Source organism: Salvelinus alpinus, chromosome 13 (genome assembly GCF_045679555.1).
Source record: "Salvelinus alpinus chromosome 13, SLU_Salpinus.1, whole genome shotgun sequence".
In the NCBI taxonomy this organism is placed as follows: Eukaryota; Metazoa; Chordata; class Actinopteri; order Salmoniformes; family Salmonidae; genus Salvelinus; species Salvelinus alpinus.
In genome coordinates, this window is record NC_092098.1 from 20031058 (window position 1) to 20047617 (window position 16560).

The window sequence follows — 16560 nt, forward strand, 5'->3', positions numbered from 1 at the left end:
AACCTAATAACCTGTCTCAGGTTATACCACACTGCAACCTCTTCTAAACCTAATAACCTGTCTCAGGTTATACCACACTGCAACCTCTTCTAAACCTAATAACCTGTCTCAGGTTATACCACACTGCAACCTCTTCTAAACCTAATAACCTGTCTCAGGTTATACCACACTGCAACCTCTTCTAAACCTAATAACCTGTCTCAGGTTATACCACACTACATCCTCTTCTAAACCTAATAACCTGTCTCAGGTTATACCACACTGCAACCTCTTCTAAACCTAATAACCTGTCTCAGGTTATACCACACTGCAACCTCTTCTAAACCTAATAACCTGTCTCAGGTTATACCACACTACATCCTCTTCTAAACCTAATAACCTGTCTCAGGTTATACCACACTACATCCTCTTCTAAACCTAATAACCTGTCTCAGGTTATACCACACTGCAACCTCTTCTAAACCTAATAACCTGTCTCAGGTTATACCACACTACATCCTCTTCTAAACCTAATAACCTGTCTCAGGTTATACCACACTGCATCCTCTTCTAAACCTAATAACCTGTCTCAGGTTATACCACACTGCAACCTCTTCTAAACCTAATAACCTGTCTCAGGTTATACCACACTGCAACCTCTTCTAAACCTAATAACCTGTCTCAGGTTATACCACACTGCAACCTCTTCTAAACCTAATAACCTGTCTCAGGTTATACCACACTGCAACCTCTTCTAAACCTAATAACCTGTCTCAGGTTATACCACACTACATCCTCTTCTAAACCTAATAACCTGTCTCAGGTTATACCACACTGCAACCTCTTCTAAACCTAATAACCTGTCTCAGGTTATACCACACTGCAACCTCTTCTAAACCTAATAACCTGTCTCAGGTTATACCACACTACATCCTCTTCTAAACCTAATAACCTGTCTCAGGTTATACCACACTGCAACCTCTTCTAAACCTAATAACCTGTCTCAGGTTATACCACACTGCAACCTCTTCTAAACCTAATAACCTGTCTCAGGTTATACCACACTACATCCTCTTCTAAACCTAATAACCTGTCTCAGGTTATACCACACTACATCCTCTTCTAAACCTAATAACCTGTCTCAGGTTATACCACACTGCAACCTCTTCTAAACCTAATAACCTGTCTCAGATTATACCACACTACATCCTCTTCTAAACCTAATAACCTGTCTCAGGTTATACCACACTACATCCTCTTCTAAACCTAATAACCTGTCTCAGGTTATACCACACTACATCCTCTTCTAAACCTAATAACCTGTCTCAGGTTATACCACACTACATCCTCTTCTAAACCTAATAACCTGTCTCAGGTTATACCACACTGCATCCTCTTCTAAACCTAATAACCTGTCTCAGGTTATACCACACTACATCCTCTTCTAAACCTAATAACCTGTCTCAGGTTATACCACACTACATCCTCTTCTAAACCTAATAACCTGTCTCAGGTTATACCACACTGCAACCTCTTCTAAACCTAATAACCTGTCTCAGGTTATACCACACTACATCCTCTTCTAAACCTAATAACCTGTCTCAGGTTATACCACACTGCATCCTCTTCTAAACCTAATAACCTGTCTCAGGTTATACCACACTGCAACCTCTTCTAAACCTAATAACCTGTCTCAGGTTATACCACACTGCAACCTCTTCTAAACCTAATAACCTGTCTCAGATTATACCACACTGCAACCTCTTCTAAACCTAATAACCTGTCTCAGGTTATACCACACTACATCCTCTTCTAAACCTAATAACCTGTCTCAGGTTATACCACACTGCAACCTCTTCTAAACCTAATAACCTGTCTCAGGTTATACCACACTGCAACCTCTTCTAAACCTAATAACCTGTCTCAGGTTATACCACACTGCAACCTCTTCTAAACCTAATAACCTGTCTCAGGTTATACCACACTACATCCTCTTCTAAACTTAATAACCTGTCTCAGGTTATACCACACTGCAACCTCTTCTAAACCTAATAACCTGTCTCAGGTAATACCACACTACGTCCTCTTCTAGGCCTAATAACCTGTTGAGGTCACTACATCCTACATCTAAACCTAATAACCTGTCTCAGGTTATACCACACTGCAACCTCTTCTAAACCTAATAACCTGTCTCAGGTTATACCACACTACATCCTCTTCTAAACCTAATAACCTGTCTCAGGTTATACCACACTACATCCTCTTCTAAACCTAATAACCTGTCTCAGGTTATACCACACTGCAACCTCTTCTAAACCTAATAACCTGTCTCAGGTTATACCACACTACATCCTCTTCTAAACCTAATAACCTGTCTCAGGTTATACCACACTGCAACCTCTTCTAAACCTAATAACCTGTCTCAGGTTATACCACACTGCAACCTCTTCTAAACCTAATAACCTGTCTCAGGTTATACCACACTGCAACCTCTTCTAAACCTAATAACCTGTCTCAGGTTATACCACACTACATCCTCTTCTAAACCTAATAACCTGTCTCAGGTTATACCACACTACATCCTCTTCTAAACCTAATAACCTGTCTCAGGTTATACCACACTACATCCTCTTCTAAACCTAATAACCTGTCTCAGGTTATACCACACTGCAACCTCTTCTAAACCTAATAACCTGTCTCAGATTATACCACACTACATCCTCTTCTAAACCTAATAACCTGTCTCAGGTTATACCACACTACATCCTCTTCTAAACCTAATAACCTGTCTCAGGTTATACCACACTGCAACCTCTTCTAAACCTAATAACCTGTCTCAGATTATACCACACTACATCCTCTTCTAAACCTAATAACCTGTCTCAGGTTATACCACACTACATCCTCTTCTAAACCTAATAACCTGTCTCAGGTTATACCACACTGCAACCTCTTCTAAACCTAATAACCTGTCTCAGGTTATACCACACTACATCCTCTTCTAAACCTAATAACCTGTCTCAGGTTATACCACACTGCATCCTCTTCTAAACCTAATAACCTGTCTCAGGTTATACCACACTGCAACCTCTTCTAAACCTAATAACCTGTCTCAGGTTATACCACACTGCAACCTCTTCTAAACCTAATAACCTGTCTCAGGTTATACCACACTGCAACCTCTTCTAAACCTAATAACCTGTCTCAGGTTATACCACACTGCAACCTCTTCTAAACCTAATAACCTGTCTCAGGTTATACCACACTACATCCTCTTCTAAACCTAATAACCTGTCTCAGGTTATACCACACTGCAACCTCTTCTAAACCTAATAACCTGTCTCAGGTTATACCACACTGCAACCTCTTCTAAACCTAATAACCTGTCTCAGGTTATACCACACTACATCCTCTTCTAAACCTAATAACCTGTCTCAGGTTATACCACACTACATCCTCTTCTAAACCTAATAACCTGTCTCAGGTTATACCACACTGCAACCTCTTCTAAACCTAATAACCTGTCTCAGGTTATACCACACTACATCCTCTTCTAAACCTAATAACCTGTCTCAGGTTATACCACACTGCATCCTCTTCTAAACCTAATAACCTGTCTCAGGTTATACCACACTGCAACCTCTTCTAAACCTAATAACCTGTCTCAGGTTATACCACACTGCAACCTCTTCTAAACCTAATAACCTGTCTCAGGTTATACCACACTGCAACCTCTTCTAAACCTAATAACCTGTCTCAGGTTATACCACACTGCAACCTCTTCTAAACCTAATAACCTGTCTCAGGTTATACCACACTGCAACCTCTTCTAAACCTAATAACCTGTCTCAGGTTATACCACACTACATCCTCTTCTAAACCTAATAACCTGTCTCAGGTTATACCACACTGCAACCTCTTCTAAACCTAATAACCTGTCTCAGGTTATACCACACTGCAACCTCTTCTAAACCTAATAACCTGTCTCAGGTTATACCACACTACATCCTCTTCTAAACCTAATAACCTGTCTCAGGTTATACCACACTGCAACCTCTTCTAAACCTAATAACCTGTCTCAGGTTATACCACACTACATCCTCTTCTAAACCTAATAACCTGTCTCAGGTTATACCACACTGCATCCTCTTCTAAACCTAATAACCTGTCTCAGGTTATACCACACTGCAACCTCTTCTAAACCTAATAACCTGTCTCAGGTTATACCACACTGCAACCTCTTCTAAACCTAATAACCTGTCTCAGGTTATACCACACTGCATCCTCTTCTAAACCTAATAACCTGTCTCAGGTTATACCACACTGCATCCTCTTCTAAACCTAATAACCTGTCTCAGGTTATACCACACTGCATCCTCTTCTAAACCTAATAACCTGTCTCAGGTTATACCACACTACATCCTCTTCTAAACCTAATAACCTGTCTCAGGTTATACCACACTGCAACCTCTTCTAAACCTAATAACCTGTCTCCGGTTATACTCCAGCTTCACATAAACCTTACTGCTGTGCCTGTTTCTTATTGTTGGGGCGGTTACAGGTACATTATCCATTTTTAAACCAGTACCCGTAGACTGGCATTTTTTTGGGACTTGTAGTTTCTTCAAAAGAAGAAAAACTGTAAGAAATACATACAGATTTTATAATAAATTCAGCATAAACAGGACAAGACGTGGACCTCCACCCCCAACCTCCCATCCCATTCCCGCAACCCCACCAAGTCAACATGTCTCCATTCAATTCCCTCCCTTCTCAACCCCCTAGCAACTAGGGTTGCTACTCAGTCACAAAGTGGTGCACCTGGCACCAACTACCATGCCCCATTCAAAGGCACTTAAATCTTCTGTCAGGCACACATACACAATCCATGTCTCAATTGTCTCGAGGCTTTAAAATCCTTTAACCTGTCTCCTCCCCTTCATCTACACCGATTGAAGTGGATTTAACAAGTGACATCAATAAGGGATCAAAGCTTTCACCTGGTCAGTCCTTCTCATGGAAAGAGCAGGTGTTCATAATGTTTTGTACACTGTCTATATACAGTCAGGTCCATAGGTATTTGGACAATGACACAATTTGCATCATTTTGTCTCTGTACGCCACAATGGATTTGAAAGGAAACAATCAAGATCTGCTTTAAGTCTAGACTTTCATCTTTAATTTAAGGGTTTTGTCAAAATTATTGTATGAACCGTGTAGGAATTACAAACATTTTTATACATAGCCCCCCAATTTTAGGGGCTCAAAAGTAACAATCACAAATTATATTGTGAGTTTTAATACTTGGTTGCAAATCCTTTGCAGTCAATGACTGCCTGAAGTCTGGAACCCATAGACATCACCAGATGCTGGGTTTCTTCCCTGGTGATGCTCTGCCAGGCCTTTACTGCAGCTGTCTTCAGTTCCTGCTTGTTCTTGGGGCGTTTTGCCTTCAGTTTTGCCTTCAGCAAGTGAAATGCATGCTCAATTGGATTCAGGTCAGGTGATTGACTCGGCCATTGCAGAACATTCCACTTCTTTGCCTTAAAAAAGTATTGGGTTGCTTTCGCAGTATGCTTCGGGTCATTATCCATCTGCACTGTGAAGCGCTTCACAATGTTTTGAAGCATTTGGCTGAATCTGAGATGATATTATAGCCCTAAACACTTCAGAATTCATCCTGCTGCTTTTGTCAGCAGTCACATCAGCAATAAATACAAGGGAACCAGTTCCATTGGCATCCATATATGCCCACGCCATAACACTACCTCCACCATGCTTCACAGATGTGGGATGCTTCGGATCATGAGCAGTTCCTTCCCTTCTCCATTCTCTTCTCTTCCCATCATTCTGGTACTAGTTGATCTTTGTCTCATATGTCCACAGGACGTTGTTCCTGAACTGTACAGTCTTTTTTAGATGTTTTTTTGGCCAACTCTAATCTGGTCTTCCTGTTTTTGAGGTTTACCAATGGTTTACATATTGTGGTAAACCCTCTGTATTTACTCTGGTGAAGTCTTCTCTTGATTGTTGACTTTGACACTGATACGTCTACCTCCTGGAGGGTGTTCTTGATCTGGCCAACTGTTGTGAAGGGGTTTTTCTTCACCAGGGAAAGAATTCATCTGTCATCCACCACAGTTGTTTTCCGTGGTCTTCCAGGCCTTTTGGTGTTCCTGAGCTCACCAGTGCATTCTTTCTTTTTAAGAATGTACCAATAGTTGATTTGGCCACACCTAATGTTTTTGCTCTCTCTCTGATGTGTTTGTTTAGATTTTTCAGCCTAATGATGGCTTGCTTCACTGGCAGTGACAACGCTTTGGACTTCAGATTGAGGGTTAACAGAAACAGATTCCAAATGCAAATGCCACACTTGAAAAAATAAACTCTAGACCTTTTATTTGCTTACTTGTAAATTAACTAATGAGGGAATAACACACACCTGGCCATGGAACAGCTGAGCAGCCAATTGTCCAATTACTTTTGGTCCCTTAAAAAGGGGGGGGGACCACATATACTGTATTAAAAAGCTGTAATTCCTACACTGTTCACCTGATTTGGATGTAAATACCATTAAATTAAAGCTGAAGGTCTGCACTTTCAGCTCATTCATTATTTAATTTCAAATAAAATAAAAGTAACGTGGTCAATGTCCAAATATTTCTGGACCTGACTGTATACACGTATGTATATATGTACTGTATATGTTTGTTTGTTTGTCTGTTGGGCCTTATGGGTTGTTTATTTGTATTTATACAACGGGTGGGTTTAATCCTGAATGCTGATGGGTTAAAACCGAATTCCAGCCAGTGTCTATTCCACAAGTTACCACCAGCTAAATCTATGACGTTAAAATGCATATTTTCTCTGTTCCATCTGACTGCGCAATCCACTTGTATCATCAGCCAAGCAAAGCAATTTATAAACTTGATCTCCATTCTAAAAAGCATCTAGACATTATCTCACATTTCTTTTGCACTAACATTTAGTTTTCAACAGCGGAGATTTGTATAAACTTTGCTGTCTGTCTCTCTGACATTTGCGAAATTGTTTCAATATTCAAATTCCATCTCCAGCTGTCCTATATTAATGAATGTTTATAGAGTCGGGACGAGACAGACAGACAGGCAGGTAGCGTTTCTCAGCCAGTCTAAATCATGAATCAGCTGGCATTATTTTTATGGATATACACAAAGAAATGTCAATTGAAAAAAGGTAAAACAAAACGAAATGCAGCCAGTTTGCAGTCTTTCCAGCTTCAGTTTGAAGTGATTGTGTTAGCTGTGTTGTTGGCTAGCTCCTCTGAACAGCAGTGTTCTGACAAGTGAGAACATGTTCTATGCCAGGCAAAATCGTGCCTCATTAGCTCATTGTTATGGATGTGCCCAAATAAATGTCACTAGAAAACAGTTTAAACAAATGCAAATGCAGCTACCTTGCTGTTACTCTGGCTGCATTTTTTTGACGTGACTGTAAATTAGCAATAGTTGGCTAGCTAGCAAGCAAGGGATAAAAGCGTTGCCAGCCAGTATGGCAATTGAACATTTAGAATGAACGACTGGGTCGCGTCCATAGATACAGAACTAAAAATACTGAGCGACTGGGTCGCGTCTCTAGCAACCAAACCGATAGAACAAACGACCAGCCGGCTTGGGTAACAACCCTAGATTTATGTCGGGACAATATCTTGTGGAAGGATGAAATAGTATAAATAAATTCATGAAAATAATGTTTTTAATGAAAAAATGTCAATCATTATTTTGAATATGTTAGTAACACATTGCATAAAAGTGATAATTCCCTCGAAGCCGGTGTTTGGAGGATATATTGGCACGGTTTGCCGGCCCTCGACTTAGTCTCAGGCCTAACAACACCTGTGCCAATATATCCTCCAAACACCGGTTTCTCTAGCATTATCACTTAAGTGTTGGGCTTTAGCCAAGATTATTCTTCACAGAGTAAAGTATATTTGACCAGGTCTTAATTGTGCCTTGACCAGCACCATTCATTCTCTCTGTTGATAATTCTAATGTCATAACTTCTAATAGTACTGTAACTGTATCTACTGGTATATTGGGAGAGAGTGAGGTGATTGCCATCTAAGAGCCAACATCTTTTTTCAGCAGCGTGCTAGCAGTTATCGTCTCTGGTTGATTGAAGGAGTTACAGTGCCTTCAAAAAGTATTCACACCCCTGACTTTTTCCTCATTTTGTTGTGTTACAGCCTGAATTTAAAATTGATTACATTTTGATTTATTGTCACGGGTCTTCACACAAAACCCCATAATGTCAAAGTGCAATTATGTTTTTTTAGAAATGTTTACTAATTTATTAGAAATTAAACACTGAAATGTCTTGAATCAATAAGTATTAAGCCACTTTGTTACGGCAAGCCTAAATAAAAATGTGCTTAACAAGTCACGTAATAAGTTTCATGTACTCGGCTGTGTGCAATAATAGTGTTTAACATGATTTTATAATGACTACCTCATCTCTGTACCCGACACATACAATTATCAATAAGGTCCCTCAGTCGGGCAGTGAATTTCAAACACAGATTCAACCACAAAGACCAGGGAGGTTTTCCAATGCCTTGCAAAGAAGGGCACCTAAAAAGCTGACATCCCTTTGAGCATGGTGAAGTTATTAATTACACTTTGGATGGTGTATCAATACACCCAGTCACTACAAAGATACAGGCAACCTTCCTAACTCAATTGCCGGAGAGGAAGGAAACGACTCAGGGGTTTCACCATGAGGCATATGGTAACTTTAAAACAGTTGCAGAGTTTAATGGCTGTGATAGTAGAACACTGAGGATGGATCAACAACATTATAGTTACTCCACAATACTAACCTAATTGACAAACTGAAAAGAAGGAAGCCTGTACTGCATGCTTCCCCAACTGGTGGACTGCAGGTCGACTAACGTTCTGAGAACATACGGTTCCAGTCTACTCATTTCGGGGGTTTCTTTATTTTTACTATTTTCTACATTGTAGAATAATAGGGAAAACATCAAAACTACAAAATAACAAAAAAACAAAAAAGTGTTAAACAAATCAAAATATATTTTATATTTGAGATTCTTCAAAGTAGCCACCCTTTGCCTTGATGACTGCTTAGCTAACTCTTGGCATTCTCTCAACCAGCTTCATGAGGTAGTCACCTCGAATGCATTTCAATTAACAGGTGTGACTTGGTAAAAGTTAATTTGTGGAATTTCTTTCCTTCTTAATGAGTTTGAGCCAATCAGTTAAGTTGTGACAAAGTAGGGGTGGTATACAGAAGATAGCCCTATTTGGTAAAAGACCAAGTCCATATTATGGCAAGAACAGCTCAAATAAGCAAAGAGAAACGACAGTCCTTCATTCCTTCAAGTCATGAAGGTCAGTCATTCCGTAAAATGTCAAGGACTTTGAAAGTCTCTTCAAGTGCAGTCGCAAAAGCCATCAAGCGCTATGATGAAACTGGCTCTCATGAGGACCGCAACTAGAAAGGAAGACCCAGAGTTACCTCTGCTGCAGAGGATAAGTTCATTAGAGTTAACTGCACCTCAGAATGCACAAATAAATGCTTCATGGAGTTCAAGTAACAGACACATCTCAACATCAACTGTTCAGAGGAAACTGTGTGAATCAGACCTTCATGGTCAAATTGCTGCAAAGAAACCAATAAGAAGATGAGACTTGCTTGGGCCAAGAAACACGAGCAATTGACCTTAGACCGGTGGAAATCTATCCTTTGATCTGATGAATCCAAATTAGAGATATTTGCTTCCAACCGCTGTGTCTTTGTGAGACGCAGAGTTGGTGAACAGATGATCTCCACATGTGTGGTTCCCACCGTGAAGCACGGAGGAGGTGTGATGGTGCTTTGCTGGTGACACTGTCAGTGATTTATTTAGAATTCAAGGCACACTTAACCAGCATGGCTACCACAGCATTCTGCAGCGATACGCCATCCCATCTGGTTTGCGCTTAGTGGGACTATCATTTGTTTTTCAACCAGACAATGACTCAACACACCTCCAGGCTGTGTAAGGGCTATTTGACCAAGAAGGAGAGTGATGGAGTGCTGCATCAGATGACCTGGCTTCCACAATCACCCGACCTCAACCCAATTGAGATGGTTTAGGATGAATTGGAGTGAAGGAAAAGCAGCCAACATTTGCTCAGCATATGTGGGATTCCTTCAACACTGTTGGAAAAGCATTCCATGTGAAGATGGTTGAGAGAATGCCAAGAGTGGGCAAAGCTGTCATCAAGGCAAAAGGTGGCTACTTTGAAGAATCTCAAATATAAAATATATTTTGATTTGTTTAACACTTTTCTGGTTGCTACTTGATTCCATGTGTTATTTCATAGTGTTGATGTCTTCACTATTGTTCTACAATGTAGAAAATTATAAAATAAAGAAAAACCCTTGAATGAGTTGGTGTGTCCAAACTTTTGACTGGTACTGAATTCTTGTGGGGACCAGAAGTAAACCAAAAAAATGTTGACCAACTGGGGACATATTTTTTGGGCGCACCAGTGGTGTAAAATACTTAAGTAAAAATACTTTAAAGTAGTATTCAATAAGTTTTTTGGGGTATCTGTACTTTACTTTACTATTTATATTTTTTACAACTTTTACTTTACTACATTACTAAAAAAATATTGTACTTTTTACTCCATACATTTTCCCTGACATCCAAAAGTATATTATGAATGCTTAGCAGGACAGGAAAAGGGTCCAATTTACACACTTATCAAGAGAACACATGGTCATCCCTACTGCCTCTATCTGGCAGACTCAAATTAAATTAATATATATATATAAGGAATTTGAAATGATTTATACTTTTACTTTTGATAGTTAACTATATTTTAGCAATTACATTTACTTTTGATACTTAAGTATATTTAGAACCAAATACTTGTAGACTTTTACTCAAGCAGTATTTTACTGGGTGACTTTCACTTTTACTTGAGTAACTTCCTACTAAGGTAGGTACCCTAGCAGCAGGTAGCCTAGTGGTTAGAGCGTTGGGCCAGTAACTGAAAGGATGCTGGATCGAATCCCTGAGCTGACAAGGTAAAAGTCTGGCATTCTTCCCCTGAACAAGGCAGTTAACCCACTGTTCCCTGGTAGGCTGTCCTTGTAAATAAGAATTTCTTCTTAACTGACTTTCCAAGTTAAATAAATAAACAAAAGTTATCTATACTTTACTCAAGTATGATGGGAACTTTTTCCATCACTTGTCCCCACAAGGTCAAAGGATATTTATAGGAGTTTTAGTGTTAAGGATATAATTTAGGTTTAGGGTTGGAGTTAGGAGCTAGGGTTCGTTTTAGGGTTAGGAGCTAGGATTAGTGTTAAGGTTAGGTTTTCGGGGGAAGGTTAAGGTTCGGGTAATTGTTTAGGTTAGGTTTAGAGTTAGGGGTTAGGGAAAATAGGATTTTGGATGAGACTGAATTGTGTGTTCCCTCGTTAGTTATACGTGTGTGTGTGTGTGTGTGTGTGTGTGTGTGTGTGTGTGTGTGTGTGTGTGTGTGTGTGTGTGTGTGTGTGTGTGTGTGTGTGTGTGTGTGTGTGTGTGTGTGTGTGTGTGTGTAAAAAATATCACATTATACAAAAGAAACACAGAAAATTAATTTTTATTTTCTAAATGACCAAACATCCAAATGGTTTTCTCATTCCCAGAGAGTTGTTTGTCAGCTCGGTGACCTAGTCCTCTCCTCTTATCTCAGATGATATTGATGTGTTTTCACTGCTGTTACTGTGTCCTTCAAGGCTCAACCTCTGGTATCTGGCTATATTGTCTGTACAACTGCATCATGTTTAACCAATTGAAGAGTACATTCCCATTGTATCTTATCCTCATTCTCCAACCTTTAACTTTCCATTGGTGGCAATTACTAAACTAGTTCAAGTCCATTGGCCCGGAGACATTAGACAGATAATGTGTGTCATCTTATCATAGATGACCCAAACACAGATTTCTTCATTGTAATCATTGTGGTCTTAAAAGTTTAATTGAGAGTTTGACTGTGTTTCATGCATTTTCAAAGTCAACTTTAACACTGGTGTTTGACCCAAGCTATTAAACCCGGTGAACAGCGTGCCTTTGCCATCGGGCTTCTCAACCCCTGACTTCCAGTCTGATCACATGAGAAGATATCAAGATACCCTTAAATGACCTCTACCTCACATCAGATTAAAATGTAACTACTCACTCACCCAGAGCGCACTCCCTGAGCTAGGTAATGGAGCAATACTGTACTTCACATGACCCACACCTGCATGCTTTTTGAGATACTGTTCAAAATATAACAGTGAACAAAGTGTGTCAGAGAGTACAGACATGTGTTAGTGTTTAGTCTAGCCTGGATGTCTCTGTCTATCTGGGACTGGCTTTCAGAGAGTTTATCAATGATCTATTTACTCTATTTGCAGGATTGTTGATGACCTTGTCAGATAACAAGACAGAAGATCACTCTGAATATATGGCTATGCACTGTTGACCTGTTAATGTGACTGGTGTGTGTGTTTGTGTGTGCATGCGTGCGTGTGCGCTCATGTTTGTTTGTGCACACGTGTATGTGTCTGCGTGCCCATGAATGCGCGGGAGAGAACAGAGTCAATTCTACGTTTTTTTGCTGTTGTTGTAATAGCTCTACTTCACACTGCCTATCTCAGTAGAGTCTCAACTCAGTCCAACTGCAGACCCTGACACACAGACACTATGGGTGGAGGTAAGACTGAATCCATTGTCTTCCATTTCTATCATTACTTCAATTGATCCTGTTATACACTAAAGGAACATCAAGGATATCTATTTTATTGTCAGATTTTTTTTATTCATTACGATTTCCTATTCATTATGATATTTTTGCATTTAGTTGCAGAAACTGTCATTCAACAATTGATACTTATTCTTCTTTTTAAATGTTCTTCAAGTATTCATTTTAATGGATGGTCTTTCCTTCTGCCTTTCCCTCAGAAACATCACATGACATCTCAGACTACGACTTTAACTATGGTAAGTGTAGAGTGTTTGATGGAATATGTGTTTAGTTAGTAATGTGCATGTGGAAAATGAAGTTAGCTTGAATAATATCATGTGCTATGAATGAACGAATTAATGAAATAAATTGTATTTTCATGTCAAATCGCCAGTTGGCAACCAATCTCTTATGGGATTAATTGACACATGAACAAACATTACAATAATTCACTGTGGTAATTAAAGGATCATTCTTCTTCTGGTGTTCTCTGCATTGCGCGTCGCATAAAGAGTGAAAAACGTTAAGGTAAAAATCTATACATAATAGTAAATAAGGTTGTCCAAACAATAATTATATCCCTAGAGCAGTAAAATAATATACCTATACTACCGTTCAAAAGTTTGGGGTCACTTAGAAGTGTCCTTGTTTTTGAAAGAAAAGCTATTTTTTTGTCCATCAAAATAACATAACATTTATCAGAAATACAGTGTAGACATTGTTAATGTTGTAAATGACTATTGTAACTGGAAATGGCAGATTTTTTATGGAATATCTACATAGGCGTACAGAGGCCCATTATCAGCAACAATCACTCCTGTGTTCCAATGGCACGTTGTGTTAGCTAAACCAAGTTGATCATTTTAAAAGGCTAATTGATCATTAGAAAACCCTTTTGCAAATATGTTAGCACAGCTGAAAACTGGTGTTCTGATTAAAGAAGCAATAAAACTGGCCTTTAGACTAGTTGAGTATCTGGAGCATCAGCATTTGTGGGTTCGATTACAGGCTCAAAATGCCCAGAAACAAAGAACTTTCTTCTGAAACTTGTCCGTCTGTTCTTGTTCTGAGAAATTAAGGCTATTCCATGCGAGAAATTGCCAAGAAACTGAAGATCTCGTACAACGCTGTGTACTACTCCCTTCACAGAATAGCGCAAACTGGCTCTAACCAGAATAGAAAGAGGAGTGCACAACTGAGCAAGAGGACAAGTACATTAGAGTGTCTAGTTTGAGAAACAGACACCTCACAAGTCCTCAACTGGCAGCTTCATTAAATAGTACCCGCCCGCAAAACACCAGTCTCCACGTCAACAGTGAAGAGGCGATCCCGGGATGCTGGCCTTCTAGGCAGAGTTGCAAAGAAAAAGCCATATCTCAGACTGGCCAATAAAGTCAAAAGATTAAGATGGGCAAAATAACACAGACACTGGACAGAGGAACTCTGTCGAGAAGGTCAGCATCCCGGAGTCGCCTCTTCACTGCTCCAAAACCGCCATAAAAAGACTGACTATGGTTTGCAACTGCACATGGGGACAAAGATCGTACTTTTTGGAGAAATGTCCTCTGGTCTGATGAAACAAAATAGAACTGTTTGGCCATAATGACCATCGTTATGTTTGGAGGAAAAAGGGGGAGGCTTGCAAACCGAAGAACACCATCCCAACCGTGAAGCACGGGGGTGGCAGCATCATGTTGTAGGGGTGCTTTGCTGCAAGAGGGACTGGTGCACTTCACAAAATAGATGTCATCATGAGGGAGGAAAATTATGTGGATATATTGAAGCAACATCTCAAGACATCAGTCAGGAAGTTAAAGCTTGGTCTCAAATGGGTCTTCCAAATGAACAATGACCCCAAGCATACTTCCAAAGTTGTGGCAAAATGGCTTAAGGACAACAAAGTCAAGGTATTGGAGCGGCCATCACAAAGCCCTGACCTCAACCCTATAGAACATTTGTGGGCAGACCTGAAAAAGCCTGTGCGAGCAAGGAGGCCCACAAACCTGACTCAGTTACACAAGCTTTGTCAGGAGGAATGGGCCAAAATTCACCCAACTTATTGTGGAAGCTTGTGGAAGGCTACCCGAAACGTTTGGCCCAAGTTAAACAATTTAAAGGCAATTCTACCAAATACTAATTGAGTGTATGTAAACTTCTGACCCACTGGGAATGTGATGAAAGAAATAAAAGCTTAAATATATCATTCCCTCTACTATTATTCTGACATTTCACATTCTTAAAATAAAGTGGTGATCCTAACTGACCTAAAACAGGACATTTTTACTAGGATTAAATGTCAGGAATTGTGAAAAACTGAGTTTAAATTTATTTGGCTAAGGTGTATGTAAACTTCCGACTTCAACTGTACACACAAACCATTTACCACATAGAAGCAAAATATTTTTACAATTTAATTATAGGTAGCCCTTTTTCTTTTATTCTAGGCTTTATCTAAATATTCCACAAACAGAAATACACAATGGACAAAAAAAACATTTCAGTTTCTCCTCATCATTCAGCCACATAATGGCAGGGTATATCTGCTGTGCTTTCTGGAATAAGAGCAAGCATATATCGTGATAGAAATGGCAATAGAGGATAAAATTAGTTTTGTTCTCTATTTCTTCGAGGTCACAATAGTTACGTAGTCTTTCCTCTTCCATTTCACCACAGTGAGTTATTTGTGTCTGATTTCCTCACAGACTATCCCTTACTTAGAAGAGGAGGGCTCATCTTTGCTGCTGTGTTCTTCTGCCTGGGTATCGCTATCATCTTCAGTGAGTAGTATCCTCCAGGCCAAAGACGTGTCAGGAACAAGCCTAGAACATGCCTATACCAATGGGTACCCATTCTGCCTCAGATACATGCCTAACATGTAAGGAAAATGTTAAAATGTGTAATTTCCTCTAATAAGGATACAATGGAACTGTAAAGAAGCCGTTGAAGTAGCTGTTGAATTATATATTAAGTGATTCACAAGCATTTGGGAGACTGTTGGTTTAGTGAACAATCTAAGTGGAAAGTGCTGTCGTTCTGCATTTAAAATGACATTTCTGAAGGGGAGATGGAGAAATATTAAAGCTGTTCAGTGGGCCGGTTATGATGTGTAAGCTTTGTCTGTTTTCACTGTGAGTGTCTGACTGTGTTCCTCTGTATTGACACAGGTAAGAAGCTCAGCTGTTGGAAGGGTCATGCAAAGTAAGAAAATAAAAATGGTTGAACTCATCAGTGCTAAAACAGGAAACATTCAATTAAACATTGAACATGAAAAAAAAACGCCTCCCGTACAAGTGTTTCACACATACAGTATAAACATACACACATTGTCTTACACTCGGTCCGTGGTTCGATGGTTTGTCTTGTTTTTGTCTTGTTTACAGGCCTGTGAACACCTCTGAACCTTGAAACAAGGTAATGTAATGGTGTATTGACTGAGACAATCAGACCAACATAGCCTATATAATAGGCTTTAAAGTTTAGACACATTATACCCTGACTGGTCATGTGAGCTATTATCAATGTCTAAATGTGTTCTTTTATTTTTTGTTCCAGACATTCACCAGAGACAGCCATGATTGGACCCAGGGACATCCCTATGACATCAATACCTTGGCAAGATGAGGGATCACTATATATTTGTATTTTACTAATGGAGGAACAATATGAAGAGTGATGTGTGGTGACTGTCACATTACAATAATATAAAATTAGCGTTAATAAAAAAAAAATTGCCATTGTTTTTTTCTTTGGTGATGCTGAGGATTGAGGCAAGGTCAATCCAAGTGATCTAGGCCTACTCCAGAATGGTATT

The 16560-nt window shown here is 39.5% G+C and overlaps 1 long non-coding RNA gene across 1 annotated transcript; it reads left to right on the plus strand.

Moving 5' to 3' along the window:
- Positions 1–15532: 15532 nt before the first annotated feature.
- LOC139536670 (uncharacterized) lies at positions 15533–16486 on the plus strand. Its single transcript, XR_011667377.1, has 4 exons — positions 15533–15624; positions 15914–15947; positions 16130–16160; positions 16302–16486. It is a non-coding gene; the product is annotated as an uncharacterized lncRNA (long non-coding RNA).
- The last annotated feature ends 74 nt before the right edge of the window (positions 16487–16560 follow it).